The following is a 10,059-nucleotide window of genomic DNA, read 5'->3' on the forward strand; positions in this document are numbered from 1 at the left end:
AATTTAAAAAATATGTAAGCTGAAACTGGTTTGGCTCAGTGGATAGAGCATCAGCCTGCGGACTGAAAGGTTCCAGGATCGATTCCAGTCAAGGGCATGTATAATACCTTGGCTGCAGGCACATCCCCAGTGGGGAGTGTGCAGGAGGCAGCTGATCGATGTTACTCTCTCATCGATGTTTCTAACTTTCTATCCCTCTCCCTTTCTCTCTGTAAAAAAATCAATAAAAATATATTTAAAAAATAAATAAAAAATATGTAAGAACTTGTCTATAGTTTTCCTCTCTGCAGTGTCAGTTACCTGCAGTCAAGCATGGTCTGAAGATATTAAATGAGCTCTTTCTCTGCCATCGATGTGCATGCGTTCAACTCTCCACCATGTCTTCCCACAAGACTTTCAAGATCAAGAGGTTTTTGGCCAAGAAACAAAAGCAGAATTTGCCCATTCCCTAATGGATTCAGATGAAAACTGGTAATAAAATCCAGGTACAAATCGAAGAGGAGACATTGGAGAAGAACCAAACTGGGCCTATGAGAAATCACACATGGAGATGACTCACATATTTATGCTGTATCCAGGTTGCCTACACTTTTAAATGACTGAAAAGATGCTACTTTCTGGACAGTTGGGGCATTTTAATTGGAGAATTAATGGACTTGTGATTTTGATCTGTTGATTCTCTCTCCCCGCTTGCAACAATAGGATGGTTCAGTAATAAATGTGTGAGACTCTTTTAAAAAAAATTAAATGAAAAATTCTAGAAATTCACAAATTTGAATTGTGGGCCTTTCTTGAGTAGTGTGATGAAATCATGAACCATCCTGTTTCATCCCCTACCCAGGACACGAATCCCTCCTTTGTCCAGCATCTCCACGTGGCATCCACCCCTCACCCATTAGTCACTTCGTAGCTGTCTAGGTTATCAGATGGACTGTGGTGGTATTGTGATGCTTGTGTTCAAGTAATCCTTACTTTACCTGATTAGTGGCCCCAAGTGTGGAAGTGGAGATGCTGGCAATTTGGATATACCACGGAGAAGCTGTAAGGTGCTTCCTTTAAATGAAAATGTATATAAAAGAAAAAGAGTGTCTATAGGATTCATTACTATTGGCAGGTTCAGGCATCCACTAGGAGTCTTGCGACATGTCCCCTTTGAATAAGAGAAGGACTACTCTGAGTGGCCTGAGAGATCTGTGCAGAACAAAATTTGTAAAATGAGAAATATGGTTTAGGACTTTTAAAATAATAATTAGTTTGCAATGTGAATAAAATGTGTAGTTTCTTTTAGAAAGTAAAGACAATATAATTTGCAAATTGCTTTCATAATGAGTCCATTTATAATGAATATAAGCCACTACTCCATTTTCTTCATGAATGCATAAATGAGTTTAATGAATCACATTTACATTAATATTCTATAAATATATGGAACCATGGAACTAAATTGAAATATTCCATATGGTAGAATTGAACTGAAGTGGTATCTGAAAACGTTTAGGTTTTAGTATACAGATTTAAAAAATTGATTTTTCATTATATTTTTAAATATATTCTTGCCCTTGCTGGTATTTTCTGGGTTTGGGGTCACTCCCCATCCCCCAGTTGGGGCACATGCAGGAGCCAACAGTTGATGCCTCTCTCTCTCTCTCTCTCTCTCTCTCTCTCTCTCTCTCTCTCTCTCTCTCTCTCTCTCTCTCTCTCTCTCTCTCTCTTTTTTTTTTCTCTCTCTCCTTCTCTCTCTCATTTTCCCCCTTTTCTCCCTCCCTCCCTTCCACTCTTCCTGAAAAGCATTGGATAAATTATCTTCTGGTGATGATTAATCTAAGTAAATAAATGAAAATTGCTGGTGTTGAATAACAAAGAAAAAGCTATCTATCTTTAACGCAGAGCAGGGTAAAAAATGTTTCCATAGACAATAGCAATTGTTTGGTACCATATTTCTCTAACATCTTATATAGTATAATTCATCCATCCATGCCACAAATATTTATTGAAACTCACTATTTACCACCCATATATGAGGTATGGTGCTTACAGAATTGCAGGTGTGAGGTTAGAGGCCAGTTTGTCAGATGATCTTCAGAGCATGCCCATGGCTTAGGGAGATTAGATGTGTAACATGATGCTCTAGTGAAGATTAAATTTATGATTGTTTTATTCCACTCCATGGAAGGTGCCAGGAAGGATAAAATTCAACTTTGATGGATTGAGGATAATTTCTAATCTCATTCTCTGTGCCCATCCAACCCCACCTATACGCTCTCCCTCAGAAGCATAAGACATCTGGAAAAGGGAGGGATGGTAGCTATATTGCATGGACATGTACTTTAATTATATATTTTTATGTTTATAATTCTAAAAATAGAAGTTTCTAGACAACAGGGAGAGGATAGGGAGAATGGTGTGATGTTTGTGTTTTGAAAGTTACAGTAGCTTACATAGGTTGTCATCTCATAGGGGTGGTGTGTATGCTCAAGGAAGACTGCTAGGCACAGGTCTAAAGCTCCTGCCCAGGATAAAGGCCATAGCCTTCTCGTGGCCCAGCACTTCATAATGAGGATGGTTTTGCCCTAAGGGAACACTTAGAAATATCTGGAGACATTTGTGATGGTCAAGACTGCAGCGAGTAGTGTTACTGACAAGAACTTGGTGGAGGTCAGGGTTGCTACTAAACTTCCTGCAATTCACCAGAGAGCCCCACAACAAAAAAATATTCAATATGTCAAAAGTGTGAAAGTTGAAAGGCCCTGTTATAAGCTGACAGCTTAAGCATAGTGCTGTAACAATAGGATGTTCTAAAAAATTATTTATTGATTGCATCAAGTAATGCATGAGTGAGTAAATGGCTAAGTTTTTGAAAGTGATGATTTCTCAAGTCAATACTGTATTCAACTCTATGTCAAGTTGAACTGGTGGTACTGACTGAAAATTGGCATAGGGAGGTGACAAAAGAAAAGTATTTTTTTTTCTACAGAGTACTACTATCCATTTGCTGGATATTTAATCCATTTTAAAGAATATTTATTAAATACATATTTCTTGAGCACCTACTAAATATCAGATACAATTCCAGAGGGAGAGACTAGCATGTTTTCATGGACATACTCACAGACACATATATGAATATTTATGTGATCCTGGAACATACATACCAATTTCATAACAAAGTTAGTTCTAGAGAATGGTCTAGGATTTGGGGTTTTGGTCAAGGAAGATTTTATCTATAATGTTTGAATATTTTTTACAACAATGTACTTCTGCATATTTGCATCACTAAAACTTAAACATTAATTCCAGAAAACCAGTATTATCTGCTTTAAAAATATGTATATAATTTATTTTTGGTTAACATTTTTTTCAATACTTTGTTATAAGCATTTTCAAATATACAGAGAAACTGAAAGAATTATATAATGAATACCCAGATATCCACCCCCTAGTTTCACATACATATTTTAATATCCTTGGCTTTGTCACATATCCCTCCATGCCTTGTTCATCCATCAATATATCGATATCATATATTTTTAATATATTTCAAAGTAAGTTGAGTGCATCAGTGCACTTCTCTCTACTCCAGTCTGCATATCATTGACTAGAACTTAGTATTTATTATTCAAATGTACTTTTTAATACTATCTTGTTATGCAACACAATATGCCGGAAATATAAGCATGAGTTTCATTTTATAGGTCAGCCACTGACTTCCTTATGTAACTGGTTCAAGCAAGATCCATGTAGAAGTCTGACCTTTAAACAGTGATTGTTTTAATATTTTTCCTTAAGGGATACACCTTAAGGAACTCTTACTAATTAAAGGATCAGTTAATAGAGCCATTATTCATGTTATCTAACAATAAAGTTCCACTATGAACTGAAAAAAAACAAAGAATAGGCTCCAGAAAGCACTGCATTGAGTGTTCTCTGTGACTGAAAATCCAGCCACACTTGGATTTTGGTAGCCTTTCTAGAATGCACGAAAGGCCTTATGCAGGGGAGGGGAGAAACCTTATCTCTTTTGTTAGTAATTTTTCCTCAGAGCACAGTTCAGTGACTGGCACATAATAGATCCTCAATAAATATTCATTAAATTAATGAATGGTTGAGTGAATATTTTGTGTATAGATGGCATGCAGTAGGTTGTTTGTGAAATTGATTAATAAACCTGAAGGTCTGAAGAAAGGGCAGGACCAGGGTGACTTCTGGCATTAGCAGAGAGTCTTTCATCCAATTTTACCTCTTTCTAAGACATCAATGCACAGAACATTATGAATAAAATTTGAAAACTAATTTAATATCTTCATGATAAAGACAAAGCTACAAAGGCTCACCATAATTACCTGGGGGAAAATATTGGTTAGTTGTCTACAAAGACCATAAAAATTAATTGAATGTAGTATATAAACTTACCATGTTCTTTAAGTATGGTATTGATTTATATTAGAAAGAATTATAATGAGATAATCTTGATATTTTGTAAAAGTCATGTAAAAATATGTTTTTCATTACTGTTTTTGGTTATTTGTGCTTTCTCTTTTGTTCTTGGTTAATCTTGTCCTAGATATAGAAAGCATGTTAATCCTTTCAAGAAGAAAAATTTGGCTTTAGTGATTCCCTTTATTCTTTTTGTTTTCTATGTTGCTACTTTCTGCTCTTATAGTTGTTATTTTTCCATCTATGATTTGATATACTATTCTTCATACTCCTTATTTTTACTTATTTTGTCATACATATGTATCTTTAAATGTTGTTGAAAGTTTCACATATGTCCCTTTTTCCATCCCATTGACCTCTTCTAGCCTGCCCCTGCATCCTACATCAGGCCTTCACCACCCTATTGTCTGTGTCCATGGGTTATACATATATGCATACATGTTCTTTGGTTGATATCTTCCCAGCCCCACCCTACCTTCCCTCTGAGACTCAACAGTCTTATTCATGCTTCTATGCCTCTGAATCTGTTTTGGTCATTAGATTCCACATATGAGCGAGATCATGTGATAGATTCCACATATGAGTGAAATCATGTGATACTTATTTTTCTCTGACTGGAAGTAGATAAAGTATTTTGAGTTCACAATGTTTGGTCTCCCTTTCCCCTCCCCCTGCCCCCTGCCTCCTCCCTCCCCCTAGACATCACTTTGTAACAGTGGTTTTCAACCTGGGGTGATTTTGTCCTATCCCAGGGGGCATGTGGAAATATCTGTAGACATTATTTATGTTACTGGGAAAAAGTTCTATTGGCCTTTAGTGGGTAAAAGCCAGCATCCTACAATGCACAGGACAGCACCCTCCCCCTCCCAGAAATATTATCCACTCATAAATGTCAATTGTGTTAAGGTTGGAAAAAAAAACCTACTTTAGAGCTCTATAAGGTTTGAAATATAGCATTTTGTTGTAATTCAGTTAAAAAAACTTTCTAATTTCCATTTTGATTACTTCTTTAATCATGTGTGATTTATAATCGTTAAGCTTTAATTTATAACCATATGGGAGTTTTCTCCTCATTTTTGACTGACTGAAGCTTTTAATTTTCTGCTTAAATGAGTTGTGATAAGAAAACATTCTCTCTGTATTTTCAGCCCTTTGAATTTTCTTGGGACAGAACTTGTGGCCCAGTAAATGACTATGTAAATGTTCAGTTTGTGTTTGAAAAGAAAATGCTTCTGTAGGTGTTGGGTGAAATACTCTGTATACATTAGATTGATTTTAATGATTATGCTAGAGGCCCGATGCACAAAACTCATGCAAGGGGCTTGGCTATTGCAGCCCTGTCGGCCTCAGGGCCCTCACAGCTCCTGGCCCTGCAGCTGCTCCCCCCTTCCCCCCCGCCCCATTGGTTGTTCTGGAAGGTCATTCCACCTTTCCGTCTAATTAGCATTTTACCTCTTTATTATATAGGATTATTGATAGTTTTGGTGCATGTCTGAAAAGTTACAAAAACTATTTTAAAATCTTCTATTATGATTGTGAAGTTATCTTCTCATTGTATTTCTCTCAGATCTTTATACATTTAGAAAATGACTTTAGGTTTATGAAAATATAGAATTGTTATTTCTTCCTGGTGAATAATCATTATGAAAAAAACCATGAATAGAGATGATCTCTGACTAATGACCTTTTATTGTCTTAAAGTTTACTTTGATGTTTTAAAAGATGTACAGTATTTCTTTTCAAGCATTTTCTCAAGAAAATCTAACCTGTATCCTTTATTAATCAACACTTAATGATAACTTGCTCCTATACTTGATCTGGACAGTAAAAAAAACCTTGGCATACTTTAATTTTATGGTTCTTTCTTCTGACTATTATTTTTGAATATTTTAACTGTATATTTTATTTTATACAAATACCATTTTATTACTGTTTATACTGTCATATTTTTCTTAATTTTACTGGCATATTCATCATTTTGCTTGATTTTCATTTTTTTCTATACCTTCTATCTCTAACTTGCAATTACAGTTACTTTTGCCTTCTATTTTTAATTTAGTACATTTACTACCTATTATTTTCACTTTTTCTTTCTTTTCTGTTTTCTTCAATGTTGATCTACTGGCAATAAATTATTTTAGTGTTTGTTTGATGAATTAGGAAAAGTTACCAATAATGTCAAAATATATTTTTTCTGTGTTTAAAATTCTAGTTTGATAGATTTGTTGGGGGCAGGCATATTGAAAATATTCTAATATGTCCTGATTTCCATTGTAGCTGTCAATCTAACCACTATTATTTTAAGGTTTTTTTTCTTAGCCTGATTTTTATCATTTCTGAGGTTTGACTATGCTGTGTCTTTGTACATACATATTGTTATTTATCCTCTTTGAAATTTATTGGGCTTTCTAAATAGTATTTTTGCCTATGAGCAAATCTGGAAGGTTCCAGCCATTATCTTTTCAATTGTGCCTCTTTGACATTGTCTCTCATCTCCTTCTGGAATATGTTTTTATCCCTTCTCAATACAGCTTCCGTGCCTCATTGTATCTCTTATTTTCTTTCTTTTGGAATTTCTCTAGATCTCTGTTCTAATTCACTAATATCATCTTTATGTTTGTCTTACTTGCTATTTAGTTTTAAGTCTGAATCACTTTTATTTTCAAAAGTTCTATTTGCTTTATTCTCAAATACTTTAAAAAATAAAAATCTTGTTCTTTGCTCATGTCTTCCTGCCTATCTTTGATGCTTTCAAATGCATTCAACATACTTTTTTATATTCCATAATTCCAACATTCCATGTATTGCAAGCTTAATTCTGAAGTCTGTAGATTTCTTCAGGCACTCACAGTAAAGTGGAAATAGTTTTGAGATAAGAATACAAATTTTAATCCATCCACAGGGGATTTCAATGTGTTATAATCTCATTATCTGAAGGCACTACCAACTGGGGACCACTGCAAATTAAATTTGCACGTGAGGCTTTTTGTCCTGTACATGTAGCAGGAATTCCAGCTTTCAAGTGATGTGAAGGTTAGCTTGAAAAATGAATTTCCTTGGAAAATAATAAAAGTTAGCTACTGGCCCCTACTGGCAAGACACAAGACCTGGGAAAGAAACAGCAGTGTGTTCACAGGGGCTTATGTTTTTATCAGCAATGTCAAAGTATGATATTTAAACAGCACTTGTTTCAAACTACTGTCTCTTTACATTCTACCATTTCCTCTTGTCATTCTTTCCTTCCCACTGGTTGATGTTGGAGTTGCCTCAGGCTTTCTGGGTTTTGAGTAAGAATTTAGTTGGCAATGTAATATTTTTACTGCAATTTGGAAGGGCATTTTGGAATGCTTTAGCAATGTAGGTCATTAATTATAGGCTTTTTCAGATACATTTTTGTCATCTTTTTATATTTATTGATTTTTTACAGAGAGGAAGGGAGAGGGATAGAAAGCTAGAAACATCTATGAGAGAGAAACATTGATCAGCTGCCTTCTGTACACACCCTACTGGGGATGTGCCTGCAACTAATGTACATGCCCTTGGCCAGAATTGAACCCGGGACTTTTCAGTCCGCAGACGGACACTCTATCCACTGAGCCAAATCCGTTTTCAGCTATATTTTGACATCTTAAAATCTATTTCCTAAAAACTGAGAGAGAATTCAGATTTTAAAAAATGGAATTTGAAACAATAGCAATAAAGATCGTCAATGATATCAAGAGAAATTATCCTGGCATCAAAAAGTAAATTATAATAACAAATTTATCATACCAAGAGCAATATTTCATTAAGAGGAAGAGAGACATGTCAAATAGGAGTAGCAAATAGAATCTTGATTGTTTTACAATCCAACTGATGAAAGGAGGTGAGACATAAATATGTTGGAAAACTTTAAGTTTATGCTGCTTTGACAAGAGATATTAACATTGAAGATGAAAACATAAAACTCATAATACATCAGTTTAATAAGGACATCGATTACTTCTTGCACATAATCAATTCAAGCATGTTTAAGATTGGCCACTTTATAAGAAAATGTAAAACAAAACAAAACAATAACAACAACAAAAAACACCCTGAAACTTTCCAGCTCACAAATGAAGAAAATATACAGATTTTGTCACACTTAATAATATTAAAATTTTTCATCTTATCAATAATGAATTGAGAAGAAGAAGGAGTCATTTTAAAACATTGACTTAAAAAGATTGTTTTTTATTGAACATGCTGGAAAAGACTAAATTATCTTTTTTATCCCTTTAATAGAATTAATACAACAAAACTTCTGTCATGTAAAGAGATGATCAAGGAATTACAGCCAAAAAATCCATGGGAAACCATCAGTGACAGACTGTGTTAGGCAGTTATTTAATAGAACATGTTATGTCCTTCTAGATTTTCTAAGTTTTGACAGCTTTTTCAAATTTATACCTGATTATGATTATTTTTATTCTAAGTAGATATTTTTAATACTGACCCTTATATTAATCTCATATTCATTTTAGTAAAGAGTCCTCCTTGCATAACTTGCTGAAATTTTGGATTCCAGAAATTCTGGGTAGACACCTGGCTGGCTTGTCATGAATCTTCAGGGAAGAGTAATTTTTCTGTATGCACAGGGCCAATGTATGACAGGCAAGCACCTTGCTGTCTCCCTCTGTGTTGTGTATTTATTCTCACTGAGATGAGCCCTTTGGGGTTCCTGCTTAGGCCTCTTGCTTCAAACTACTTTCTCTTTACATTCCAACATCTCCTCTGTCTCATGGATCATCACCAAATACCAGAGGTCCAAGGTCTCCAGGGTTCTATAGAACTCAAAAGTGGCCCTGGGTGCTTACTTACATCCCTGATTTCCCACCTAGCTAATCCACTTCCTCCCTTCCTTCTCTCTCTTTTTTCCCCTTAATGTCTGTTGATTACTTTCTTTCTTGCAAGTTCATACGTTTTTAAAAATTTTAAATACCTCCCCCCCCCAAAATTTTTAGTTTCTTTTAGTGAAAGGAACTTTTAACTATTTAACCCAATAACCTTTCAGAAATTAAAATACCTGCACATCCTATGTCCAAAATTATATATAAGATTTTTACCTGATTTTAACCTGAATTGACAGGAATATTTTTATGGATACTTTACAATCTCTTTCTCTGTAAGGTATTACAATTACAATGTGCACTATAGATTTTCCTTCCCTCTAAAGACAATATTTAGTACCAGTTGTCATTTACTTCATGACCTTTACATAATAGTGATCGTCCATTTTTGTAATATGCCAAAGTTCTGGCTTTCAATCACTTCTCAGCCACCAGCAACCTGCTGAAGTTAAATGGGTCAGGCCCTTGATCTAATTTCAGATATGAGTCACTAAAAATATTCAAGTTGATGAATAATAATACCACTCATGCCCACATTGAGAAAGCCTTTGGCAAGCTGCTTCGTTCTCACAGCTATTATGGAAAGAGATCAAGGCAGGGGAAGCTGCTTTCTCCCTGGCCCCAACTTCTACCCCAGGGCTGTGGAAGAGGTTGCTGCAATAACTGTGGCATTTAGGAACACACACATACACACACACACACACACACACACACACACACACACTCACTCACTCACTCACTCACTCACACATTC

The 10,059-nt window shown here is 35.1% G+C and overlaps 1 pseudogene; it reads left to right on the top strand.

Annotated features, from left to right (window-relative positions):
• Positions 1–377: 377 nt before the first annotated feature.
• On the top strand, positions 378–8,959 carry LOC118715412 (annotated as a pseudogene).
• Positions 8,960–10,059: the final 1,100 nt, after the last annotated feature.

This window comes from Pipistrellus kuhlii, unplaced genomic scaffold (assembly GCF_014108245.1).
Source record: "Pipistrellus kuhlii isolate mPipKuh1 unplaced genomic scaffold, mPipKuh1.p scaffold_m20_p_11, whole genome shotgun sequence".
In the NCBI taxonomy this organism is placed as follows: Eukaryota; Metazoa; Chordata; class Mammalia; order Chiroptera; family Vespertilionidae; genus Pipistrellus; species Pipistrellus kuhlii.